The sequence below is a fragment of the Nilaparvata lugens genome, chromosome 10 (assembly GCF_014356525.2).
Source record: "Nilaparvata lugens isolate BPH chromosome 10, ASM1435652v1, whole genome shotgun sequence".
In the NCBI taxonomy this organism is placed as follows: domain Eukaryota; kingdom Metazoa; phylum Arthropoda; class Insecta; order Hemiptera; family Delphacidae; genus Nilaparvata; species Nilaparvata lugens.
The window spans coordinates 31046014-31059953 of NC_052513.1; the positions used below are offsets into that span (position 1 = coordinate 31046014).

At 32.9% G+C, this 13940-nt stretch overlaps 1 protein-coding gene across 1 annotated transcript in view; it reads left to right on the forward strand.

Annotated features, from left to right (window-relative positions):
- The window catches only part of LOC111053586 (glutathione hydrolase 1 proenzyme), an 82576-nt gene that overhangs the window by 19298 nt on the left and 49338 nt on the right, over positions 1-13940 (forward strand). The window lies entirely within an intron of this gene.

The window sequence follows — 13940 nt, forward strand, 5'->3', positions numbered from 1 at the left end:
ACAAGATAGTTGATAGCTGGTGCATACACGTCGCAGCGTGCTTTGAGTTGCAGCCAGTACTGAAAATTTGAAACAAGTGTGTGAATGCTTAATATTAAACAATATAAACATACAAAGGTACAATGAAATAAAATATACACTAGAGTGGGACCTAATCATTGGCGTCAAGCTAGACTATTACGCACACGGTCACTGAAACCCCAAGGTTCAATGGACCAAGAAATGGGTAATAAAAATTAACAATTATCCTAGGTAACACTGGGTCAAAAATGAACGGGCTGGAGGACCAATTTTTACAATTGGTCCAATTAACAATTATCCTAAGTGAAGACTGGCTCAAAAATGAACGGCTTTGGAGGACCAATTTTTACAATTGGTCCAATTAACAATTATCCAAAGTGAACACTGGATCAAGAAAATCTGGCCCGGATGAACCAATTTTTATGACAGAATCCAAGGGCAGGGCAGTGGACTGTGGATGATAGTTGGTATAAATACCTACAAATAAATCTTTGAATTCTGTGCATAAAAATACTGATAGCTTGAAGTGTGGTAAGTACGCCAATAAAAGACTAAATGAATCAACAAGATAAGATTTAATAATAATAAGATAATAATAGGCAGATGGCCACATACAAAAACAATTGTGTCAAATATTTTGGGATCAATAAAATAATAATAGGCAGGTGGCCACATACAAACATTGAATCAAATATTTTGAGATCAATAAAATAACAATAGGCAGATGGCCACATACAAAGGCAATTGTAAGTAGGTTAAGTCTTTGAATCTTTAAATAATAATAGGCAAATGGCCACATACAAAGGCAATTGTCAAATCTTGGGAAAATTACAACATGTGAAATAATGTAGAGAACTACAAAATTTAAATGAAATTAGGTCAATGACATTAATGACCATTGAGGTCTGACAATAACTGCAAAGGTATTAATGATATTAAATTATTAATGATATTGGTATTAATGATATTGCAATAAATGCAAAGATATTAATAATGATACCTGAAATGAATATAAATTGAGTGCAATAATGAAAGTTATTACTAAGGTACAATAATAATGATTAAAAATGACAATAAGCTGTAAAAAATGCTCAGCAAATAACATACATAAAAATATATGCGGCATAGGCCTTCAGTGATTTGAATGTCAAAATAGAATTCGACCTAACAATTAATAGGCGTTACTGGCCTTAAAAATATCACTTAAGAGCTAAGGGTAGCTAATAAATACAAATGAGGACAGTCCGGTTGAATATAGGCGACATGGGCCTTCAATGAATTGAATGTCAAGACAGACATCAATTAGAACGAGTAATAGGCGACAGTGGCCTTCAATGAATCACTTGTAAAGCCAAGGGTAGCTGTCAAATCCAATAAATAAATAGGCGTCGATGGCCTCAGTGAAATGAATGTCAAGCTAGACATTAACTAAACAATAGGTAGGCGTCGGTAGCCTCAGTGAAAGAATGTCAAGATAGACATTAATAATAGGCGACAGTGGCCTTCAATGAATCACTTGTAAAGCCAAGGGTAGCTGTCAAATCCAATAAATAAATAGGCGTCGATGGCCTCAGTGAAATGAATGTCCAGCTAGACATTAACTAAACAATAGGTAGGCGTCGGTAGCCTCAGTGGAAGAATGTCAAGATAGACATTAATAATAGGCGACAGTGGCCTTCAATGAATCACTTGTAAAGCCAAGGGTAGCTGTCAAATCCAATAAATAAATAGGCGTCGATGGCCTTAGTGAAAGAATGTCAAGATAGACATTAATAAAATAATAATTAGGCGTCAGTGGCCTCAGTGAAAGAATGTCAAAATAGACATTAATAAAATAATAATTAGGCGTCAGTGGCCTCAGTGAGTTGAATGTCAAGATAGACATTAATAAAACAATAATGATGCATATGTAAATGAAAATTGAAAAGAACGATTTACATAACCTGAATAAAATTTTGAAGAGGAGATGCGGCCAGGCAGACAGGCAACGAATCCGCAATACCAACAGGAACAGGACATCAGCAAGCGATGAAGTGATTAGGCCATGCGATGACAAGCATGGAAACGTCCATTACAGCAGGCGAATCCCCCAATGGAAAAGTAGGCTGGAGCGAGTAGAATTCCAAACGAATAATCCGATCTTCAAATTGTGGAATTTTTGGATTGATTTCCAAACAGTAGAGATGATGCACTTGAAAGTTTGAGGTTCACGAGGTGAAGCCAATTGTAGAAAAATGGCAACTGAAGCTTACATGAGGTTGCAATTTTAGACAAAGTTTATCCAATTTTAACAGAGCAATTGAGTGAAGAACTCGATGAATAATTGAATCACACTGAAGAATAGAACAAACGAATTAATTTGAAGAATAATTCACACTTTAAAAAGGTTTTGTAAGTCCGATGAATTCAGATGAAAGGTGTAGACCGAGCGCAGGAAGCACACTCGCCGACCTCCATGAATAGATAGACAGGAAAAGCTAAAAACGCTAGCAACAAAAACGAGAAGGCGGAAATGTAGCCACGTACGTGAAACGTCCACAAACGTTTGGTGAAAAAGTGGCAAATAACTAAAAGGTAAGATGCCAAAAGACAAGATTAAATTCTAAAAAATCGAATAGCACAAATATTAAAATTGCAACGGCAAACAATCCGACGAAAAAATACGAATAAAAGTATAGAAAACCAGCTGATTAGAGCAGTGGCAAAAAACCGCGACTGAGACGTCACTGGTCAGCGCAGACGCACGAAAGACACAGCGCGCAGACAGACAGACATGATGACGACATGAAGTCTACGTAGTAGCGGAACGAATAACAAGTGAAACCGTTCCAATAAATGCTTTGTCAGATTTTACAATAAGAATACAAATAGGCCTTATAAGCATCCTCGGTAAATAAAGAATTTTTATGAAAAATTTCAAGTTAATCAGTTTAGTCCCTAGTTCAGACCTGATTAAGCGTCATTCGTGTACTTCTTATCCCGTACCGTACATGTAAACGCCAATTCTTTTCTTTATTATATAGATCAATCTGATTTGGCCATCATGTTGCGAGGTAATCAAAGCGTGCTTTGCTAAGGCAGTTCTTCAAATATTTGTAAAATATGGCTCTTCGTATACTTAGGAGAAGAAGCTTCAATGTCTTTTCAATTTCAAATTACAGAAATTGAATTTTGAAAGATTTGGAAATGTTTTTTTATTGGATAAACAAACCTCATGCACTAGATAACATTAAATGTTATCTAATTACTATATGTTATCTATTTCAATACTAATGTTATCTATTTCAAATTACTATATGATAAATTTTATCATATAGTAATTTGAAATCTTATTTTTCCAACTCTTGGAAAAAAACTAAACATACCTGAAACTCATAAGAACCTATTGTGATCAATATGGATGAAAATATTGCAAGCATTTTCTGAAAGAGATTCAAAGCGTGTTTTATTTTAATTTTAGCGCTATTTATCGGTTTAGTTCCAAACTCGTTCACAGATGTCGTGGCCTGTACTAATTGTAGAAGTTAGTTCACAATTTAGGCGCTAGGTAGCGGTGACATTCCTCTTTCCTACCAAGGTCTATTAATTTATAGACCTTGTTTCTCACTGTTTCCCACCAAGGTCTATAGAAACCAGTGAGTGTAGAATGGAGTGAAAACTTTATTTTTATTCCATCTAATTATGAAGAATGATTATTATTTCGACTAGTAGACCTATTCCGTTTTTTTAAAAACCCGAATCTCGATATGTTTTATTGTTCTTTCATTTTTGTCGTCCTATTTATGACATACTATAGGCCTACCGCGCATGACTGTTAACTGCTTACCATGGACTTATACTATCTCATATTAGGTATGCTATTTTAGTATGGGGTAATTCATCTCAACAAAATATGGACAGAGTGTTTAAGATTCAAAAGAAGGCACTCAGATGTATAGAGAAAGTGAATAGGTTAGACTCTTGTAGGCCTTTATTTAAAAAGCTTGGTCTATTAACTGTGCCATCTTTGTATGTATATGAAGTTGTAATGCATGTGAAAACGAGTGGTGTGATCCAGAATTTATTCAGATGTTCATGAGTATAATACGCGAAACAGAGCAGATTATCATATAATGGGTCACAATAGTAGGTTATTTGAACAAAAACCAGATTATATTGGTAGGAAATTTTATAACAAGCTACCTCAAATCTTGAAAAGTAATGATTATTTGAAGATTTTCAAAAAACAAATGATAAAATATTTAGTTGATAGAGCTTTTTATAGTGTACAAGAATTCCTTTCAAACCTAAACTAGGTTGAACTACTTAGTGTTAGAATTATTATGTAATAACATGGCTTGTCTTATACTCCATGACTGGAGTCTTTAGGACGTAATCTAAAAAAAAAAAAAAAAAAATGAATTTTGTTACATTTTCATTGTAGATTGTGGATTATTTTTGGGGTGGTCACAAATCTTGAGAATTTATATTTGTCAATAACTTATTGATAGTTGACACTTACCTCATACTGATCATGAAAAGTAGATTTGATGAGAACTAGTACTTATTGCAGTCTTCTTGAAAAAAATGTCCCGATTAGAAAATTCAGATAAAAAACATAATATAATTTTCTGTACTGTGTCATGACAAGAAAGTTGAATCATACAAAAAACTATAGATGTTCCCTTATCCTGAACGATGACGAATTTCACAATTCTGCTGATGTCAAATCCACGTTCCTTGCATCAAGCCCAAGTGTCCAAATTTTCAGAAAATTTGAGATTCTTTCAATTTCCACAAGAATCTTATAAAGGATGATGGACTATATATTTCTAGTAGTTCTGTGAACAGTAGACCTCACGCAGCAAGCAGTATTCTCATCCACAAGTACCTGACATGTAAACATTTAAATATTTAAACATTTAAACATTTAAACATTTAAACATTTAAACATTTAAACATTTAAACATTTAAACATTTAAACATTTAAACATTCAAACATTCAAACATTTAAACATTTAAACATTAAACATTTAAACATTTAAACATTTAAACATTTAAACATTTAAACATTTAAACATTTAAACATTTAAACATTTAAACATTTAAACATTTAAACATTTAAACATTTAAACATTTAAACATTTAAACATTTAAACATTTAAACATTTAAACATTTAAACATTTAAACATTTAAACATTTAAAATTTAAACATTTAAACATTTAAACATTTAAACATTTAAACATTTAAACATTTAAACATTTAAACATTTAAACATTTAAACATTTAAACATTTAAACATTTAAACATTTAAACATTTAAACATTTAAACATTTAAACATTTAAACATTTAAACATTTAAACATTTAAACATTTAAACATTTAAACATTTAAACGTTAAGAGAAATGCCAAACCGTCGACTTGAATCTTAGACCTCACTTCGCTCGGTCAATTATTCATACATAAGGCATCCATCCACAGAATCTGCAGAAACACAGAGCTTTTGTGTGAAACTGCCTTTATACTGACAGTTTACAATTATTATTGATTTGATTTCCAATTATTACTTTTACTTTCATTCTACTTTACTATTTATTTTTATTTGAATAGCCTTCTTGTTAGATGAAAATATTCTGAAACGATGACACATTGTTCGAGTTTTCCACTTTCAGGATCATTTTTGTCAACTCATAGAATTTTTATTCGTTTTCTATTGTAATATTGAACAATGATGACTAGACATTGTAAATAGAACATTATTATGCTGATCAAGTTAGCTCTCTCCAGAGACAGTTCTTTATTAAAATGTCTTTCTTTGTCGTAAAATTTAATTTGAATTGTTTCAGCATTGGTTGAAACATGAAAAACTACACTTGTGTATGCTCAACAGCACGGCTGTGTTTCAAATTAATTAATAATAGAGTTCTTACTTCTCATGAGATCATTATCCAATAAATGATCATTTCCATTATTTACCGTTCGTAGATGAATGAAACATCCACAAATAAAATAAACATAAATATACTCGTATACAGATTGTTTTATAATGAGAATAGTCTGGGAAATTATAGTTGAAGTTGAGTTTCGGAGAGTTTTGTGTTGTGTTATAGAAATTAGCTCCAATAACTGTTGAAAATGTATAGGCTGCATGTATTAGATTTAGAACTTATTTCGAATGTATGTGATTTATGACCTACTAATAGACACAATATAAGAGTTATTAGAAATGTAATATTTTTTTTCAACTGTATAAGTAGCCTAATCTATTAAATTTGTTATCATTTTTACTGTCTTTCCTCTGCTCCTTTACCCAAGCATCAAACTTTCAATCAATCTCTAATGGGTTCTTTTGTAATTCAATTTGTGTATTTTAGTTTCCAGTAATGGCAATATTGCATGAATTATTCTCTGCAAAAAATAAACTTTCACTCACTTTCTTCCCAACTAAAGTGTCATTACTCACCTTACATGATAAAATCACTAGTGCTTTTAACAGCTACTTAACGTTTTATAAGGAAACCTGTCTTGTAAATAAACTGGAATTCTAATAATTTATTCCAGTAATTAACTCAACACCTATAAAATCGAGGAACAGACTATCCCTATGAATCAATTTTCTTCTTCTTCTTCTTCCCGTCATTTCTTTTTCTTCCCTATCGTCATCATTCTTTCTTCTTCTAATAAATTTCTGTCTCTTTTTTCTCCATCTTTCTCTTCCTTACTGTTTTATAAAACTCAATCTTTTTCATTTTCCCCCTTCTCATCATTTCTATTGTTCTTTTCTCACTGTTAAATGCTTCCATTCTTTCCATCTTCTTCTATTTTTTCTCATCTTTCAGTAGCCAGGAGACTTTTCTTCTATTCTCTATTATTTACCTCCTCAATCTTCTATTTTCCATCCATTTTTCTCTTCTACCCTGAACCTCTCATCCTTCTTCCTCATTCCTCTCTTTCTCCAATTCCCTCCATTGCTCACCTCTTTCTGTTACATCTCACACTATATATCCTTATCTGTTGTTTCCCCTCTCTCTCGTTCTTTCTCATTCTTTCTATAATTTTCCTCCCTCCTGTTCTCTCCATTCATTCCCTTTCTCCTCTCCTTCCTCGCCCACTCTCTTCCTCTCCTCTTTTCATGCTTCATGCTCACACTAGCTCTGTTTCTCTTTCTATATATCCCTTATTCCTCACTTTTTGCATTCTCTCTATCCTCCATCATCTCTATTGCACACCTCTTTCTGCAATACCTCTTACTCCATCCTTATCGGCTATTTTCCATCTCTTCTTCTTTTTCATCCTCTCTATACTCTTCCTCCTTCCTGTTCTCTCTAACTTCATCCTTTTCCTTTCCATCTTCTCTCTCACTTAGCCTACTCTCTTTCTCTTTTCCTCTTCCTCTTTCTTTCTTTTTGTTTCTCTTTCTCTTCCCTTTCTCTCTTTCTCTCAATCTCTTTTTCTCTTTCTCTCTTTTTCTTTCCCTCTTTCTCTTCCTCTCTATTTCTCTCACTCTCTTTTCCCTTTCTCTCTTTTTCTTTCCCTCTTTCTCTTCCTCACTATTTCTTTCTCTTCCTCCCTATTTCTCTCTCTTCCTCCCTATTTCTCTCTCTTTTTCCTTGCTCACATTATGCCACTAATGATGACAGGAGAATCAACTCAACAAAACCAAGAAAACCGTTCGCTGCACTCTCATAACGAGTTTTGAACCGCTGTTTTAGATTTCAGCAACGCACATCTACCTTATAATCAGCCTGCAAAACTCGCCATTTTCAGACAACAATTTACTCCGAAAAAAACGGCATCTACAATTTTCGCCATTTAAGGTTTATTGCTGAGCATTCCTCACGAGTTGCAAAAAATCTAAAAAAAATGTTTCTCAAAGTCCACTCTATAAAACCAGGTTCATCTCTCACGGTATTGTAACTGCCAACTAAAATGATATGTTGAGATTCATTTTAGACTGTCAGCATTGGCTGAATCACAAGCATTGATGATGTTATATGTAAGAAATAATGACAGTTTAAGGTCACTATAGCTCTTGAACTGTTGGTACGTTGCTCTATATCTGTATAAAATTTTTCAGTAAATATAGTGAATTCCGTTTTTATTCTACTTTAGTACTGTATATATGTACCGAATTTCAAAGAACCATCATCCAACCTGTATTTATCTGTACACAGCATAAATATAGAATAGAACTGGTATCTACTATGTATATTGAACTATTTTTATGTTGCTCTATGCCTTTAACTCATAGGAAGCGAATATAGTTAATTCTTTGCGCATTGCAGTATAAATAAATACGTTTCTATTCTACTCTACTATTGTGTATAAATATGTACTGAATGTTGAAGAACCATCATCCAACCTGTATTTACAAGAAATTACCTTCACATCTTATATATTACTTGTTTCTGCTATCTATAGTGAACTGTATTTATGTTCTTGTTCTCCTATACCTTTATTTCATAGCAAATATAGTTAACTCTTTGCACAGCAGTATAAATATATAATTTCATGAATTCTCAAGAACCATCTCCTAACCTGTGAATTAAAGGAACCATCATTAGGAATCTCAATTTTGTAGCGTGAAATTGTAGATGTTCGCTTTTTATCGCTGCGATTTTAAAATTATTCTCGTGTTCTGAGCCTCAGGTTCATTGATATTTCATCATCCACTTAAATAATACTGATCACGAGGTTTCCTGTTTTTAAGAGGTCTGGTTTGGTTCACGTTTTTTATTTTTTCGCGACCGCTTTTGCGTACGAATGTTTGCTGATTTGAATTTTACATGATTGTGAATTTGGGGAAATACAGGTTTTTCCCAGAATATGAGAAATGATTCAGTTGATGTGACAGTAAATCGTTTCTTTATTCAATTCATGGTTTTGAATAATTTTAAATGACGCATCATAGCCTAACTGAGGTTTCATCTATTATACAGTGAAAAATTTATTCTATTATTCTGTTATTTTATTATGATGTATTTATAATGTATATTTTGACGTTCCCGATAGCATTGTTCGTATGCACTAAAGGAATAAAAATCATTCTTATTCTTACAGAAAAGAATATTATATTATAAAGAAAAGAATTGGCTTATACATGTACGGGATAGGAAATATAGGAATTACGCATACTCATGTCTAAACTACTAATTAACTTGAAATTTTGAATAAAGATTTTTAATTTACCAAGAATGGTTATAGGCCTATTTCCAGTTCGCCAAGTTACAGTACGTCAAATTTTCAGTTTATGAAGTTCTCAATTCGTGAAGCTTCTAGTTTGTTATACTTGAAACATTACTGTTGAATAGTGTATTCAACCGTTTTTCTTCTACAGTATCTTCTTATTCTTCTTCTATTTATATCCTCTTCTTCTATATATCTTTCCTATAATACTGTTTGTTATAAAGGATGGAATCGGCTTTTGCATGGATGGGATACGAGATACATGTTTGATACATAATCGCGTCTGAACTACTAAACTGATTAACTTGAAATTTTGCATAAAGATTCTTAATTTACCGAGTGTGGTCATAGGCCTATTTTCATCTTTCATTTTAATTAATCAATTACTAGTAGCTCTGTGAACAGTAGACCTCATGCAGTATTCTCATCCACAAGTACCTGATTGAAACTATAGACCTTATGGAAATACAGCAATAGACTGGCTTCTCTACACATCTGTGTAATCACTTGTCAGCTGATTTATGATGAATAATTCTATAGTCTGATTTTTACTCTAATATTGGCGTATGAAGGAGGCTCCTTTTTCCTTTTATATTATCCTTGAAATGCAAAATTTCCAAAAACCTTGTACGTCGATGTATATATACGAATATATACGTCGACGTGCAATTAAAAAAGGAACATACCTGTCAAATTTCATGAAAATCTATTACCGCGTTTCGCCGTAAATGCGCAACATATAAACATTTAAACATTTAAACCTTAAGAGAAATGCCAAACCGTCAACTTGAATCTTAGACCTCACTTCGCTCGGTCAATAATTTTAATTATTGAAAAAAATCAATTTATGATAAGAAGTTAACTCAAGATAAAAGCCCAATCAAATAGTTTTCCATTGTATATTAATACAGTTGTTAATACTTTTGATATCAGCTTGGAACTATGAAACAACTGAATTCAATCTATTTGTGCTTTTAACATATCCTTGCGGAGCACGTGTTACCTGCTAGTACTTTAATAAATTATCGCGATCGATTTCTCCATGATATTCCGACCCTCTCATATTGGTTAGCTCGTGATGGTTGAATTTATCCTACTGCAATCCCATATTCTCTTGTCATGAATATGAAATTGATACTTCCTTACTTGTTAGCTTGTGATAGTTAAACTCTCTTATTCAACTTCCATTCACTGCCGCACTTTCTACAAAACTGCTACTCTCTTATTGGTTAGCTTGTGATTGGTTGAGTTCTCTATTACTCGACTCTCATTGGCTGTTGTCATGAAGACGCATCGCTACTCTCTCATTGGTGAGCTTTTGATTGGTTGAATTATCTCTTACTCAACTTCCATCGACTGCCAACATAGGAGTAGAAACTTGTAGAAACTGAACAATTCGCACCTTAATCATCCACATATAGTTGATATTCTACCAAAAATGATATGTCAAATATGCAGAGAAGCATGGACTGTGAATCGATATAAATCGATAAATTCAAATAAATCGATTCTCTAAAATTAATAGTGCACATTTTAACCAATATTTCATTGTTGTATGGTAGCGCTAGTAATAGGGAGGACCAGGATCATGAATAAAATATATTGACCCATAATACCAACTCGAAAGACAGTTATAACAAAGGTGTGCTCATGTAAATTCGAGCTCACTCGAATAACGCTATCCTAGATAATTTAATCATCCTATATTCAAAGATAATAATATTTTATCTCAGCTAATGCTCAAAATAAATTTGTGGTGGTCTATTAAAAAATCGCATAAACTCCAATTACATAAAACGACAATTGGATTAAACCATAAAAAATAAGCTCTTAGTAAAAAAATTGTCATGTGAGTTTTGCCATAATTTTTCCATCCTAATTAGAAACGGATTGAAGGCAGTTATAAGCAAATTTATGTGGTTCTCTTGAAGGCTGTTGCATCGTTAAGGCAAATATCAACATTAATGTGTTCCGATTTGTCAGACTGGATCGTGAGCTCGCATAAATATAGTTCAGATTAGAGTGAGATCCACCTGAAAACTGTTAACATTGTTTGAAAGGGAAGCATTGATAAACATTGATATTATTTCTAAAGAACTAAATTCGTATCATACTTTCGAGGTGAATGAGGTTTGTTTTAGCGTAAAGCTGTAAATATCTCCCAGTTGAACTATTATTTTCATGTAAAGTATTTTAAATAAGTAAATAATTAGGGAGACTGACCTTTTAAAGTGGATCTCACTGTAGTATTGAATTGAAAAAATCTTTATTCATAATCATGTACAGGTACATCAGGAACGGCGTCAATATAATACAAACAAACATAACATAAGAAGTTGTAGAAAATAGTCTTAAACCTCCTATAGAAATAGCAAAAAGTGATAAACAACAGTCATAAACCTATAGTGTGATCAGAAAACTCTTGTAGGGAGTACAGAGACAATGATATTAAAATAATACTCCTTGAGTTTTATACTCAATTATTTGATTCTTTTCACTTTTTGTGTAGTTGAGAAGTTGATATTGTGGTAATTATTTATATAAAATAAAAATACTAAGAAATTGTAAAAAAACACAGGTTTATTGATAGCTAGAAAGACCGGTTTCGGTTTTTACACCATTGTCAATCTCTGATTGACTATCAGACTATTGACTGATTGATCGGTCTTTCTAACTATCAATAAATTTGTGGTTTTTGATAATTTCTTAGTATTTTTATTTAATATTTGATTTTCTCTATTGTCTGTAGTACAATTATTCATTATTATTGGCAGTGTTCAGAAGATAGCGGTTTTAAGACTCAAACTGAATTTCTGTGTGACAGTTTAGTCTTTCTCCTACTAGTTTACACAAATTTGTAGCTAGTTCCCGTATAATTGAGAACTTCACACATTAGATCATGCGACCAGTATTTGAAGGGTGTTTAATTGTCACACTATCTTGTCCTTCGTAAAATAATGGAGTAGAGGTTTTAGAATTTAGGTCAACGGTTTTACTTTCACCTTCGAAGCTGTGTATCAATGTAGCATGGCATAGCCCACTTGCTGTATATTATCCTGTGTCAACGTTATAATAGCAGCATAGAGATCCCGGGTTCAAACCCTCTCAATACCAAAAGTTTTTTAACCAGATCACTCCCGTGTTATCGGATGGGCACGTTAACTGTCGGTCCCGGCTGAAGTATGACAGTCGTAAGGCCCATTGACGGCTTAAATTATATATTCAGGCGGTGGGACCTTCCCCCAAGGGACTCCCCACTAATAAAAGCCATACGAATTTACTTTTTAACGTTATAATAATATAATTGTTGTATCAATATCAGGAGACTGGATCATGACTTGGTACCTGTTCTATAAAAGTTATTGCATTATTATATTATTATACAGTAGTATTATATAAAAGAGAAACACCAATTAAATTATATAATATAATTGTCAATTATAGGCCTATTTACAAGCGCAGGCGAGACAGTAAAAACTGATGGCTCGAAATTATAGGTACCGTACGTAGTCTAATATAGCTCGGTGATAGGCTACTACATAGTATTGGAGTTTTAGAATTTTTAGAGTTATTGAGGAAGTGTATTTATTTATTCATTTTATTCCACAATCACAACATCAAATAAATGATTGGGAGAGAATCAACAAAATACAGGATAAACTGTATTGAGGTATTGAGGAAGCGTTTGTCGTCCTTATCACTCAGATTAAATAAGTGACTTGCTTTGGGTAATGCTTATTTTTTTTCATAAATGTTGTTAATTCATTCATTTGATGTTGTTGTTGGAAGGTTACTGCTTCAGGCTAGCTATACTAATTTTTACATCTATGAGTTTCTATATAACTTCTCGGTGATTCAATACTTACCATAATCGCATTAACTCATCATCATCTCTCCCATTACTCACTAACGCACAAGTCTGGGGCTCCTAAGAGCATCATCCTCAGCAAGGAAAGTTTGAGGTAGGCAAGTATACGGTACAAGAAATGATTCAGGATATTGAAATCATATGAACTTACTCATCGTTATTCAATAGACAATTCAAATATACTCCAGAAGTGTCTACAGAGGTGTGGGTTTGGACACAGACATGCGTTCTAGAAATTCTTGGAGGCGGGTGTTCTTTCAAAAACAAACCTTGGGGGTCCCAATAAAGTCAGCAGTTTAAAACGACATTTCTTGTATAGGGTGTGGGGGTAGAAGGTAGAATCTAATCTAATCTTTTTCTAAGATTAGAGAGAGTGTTTCCATGGATTTGGCATTTTCCAGGGGGCACCCCTGTGCACTTTCCAAGCTTTGTCATTGTAGCCTATACGTTGGCCTTTTGAAGAGATGGAACAAGTTAATCTGTCTTACTACATAAGTAACAGTGGGCTGTCCATTATCTCCTTATCATAATCTCTCTGGTTATGATGATGGAAAAAAGCTTGATACCCTCTTCTCAAAACATTTATCGTTTTAAGTCTCTTCTCCAAAAACATTCCCTTATCCCAAGTTGAAGGAAAACTTATTTTTATTTCACGTTAAAAGCTCCTATCATATGTATTATTAGTATTACAGCTACAAAATTTTTTGGATATGGATATTCAGAATGGATATTCAGCTGTTGTGTCTACTGTGTTGTGTGTTGTGTCTGCTGTGGATATTCAGCAACATGTTCATAGTTGTGTCTATAGTGAAATTCGTCTCTTCAAACCAGATAGAAGTTAGTACTTCTTCCAATAACTTTGTTCTTCTAACTTTTACTAACA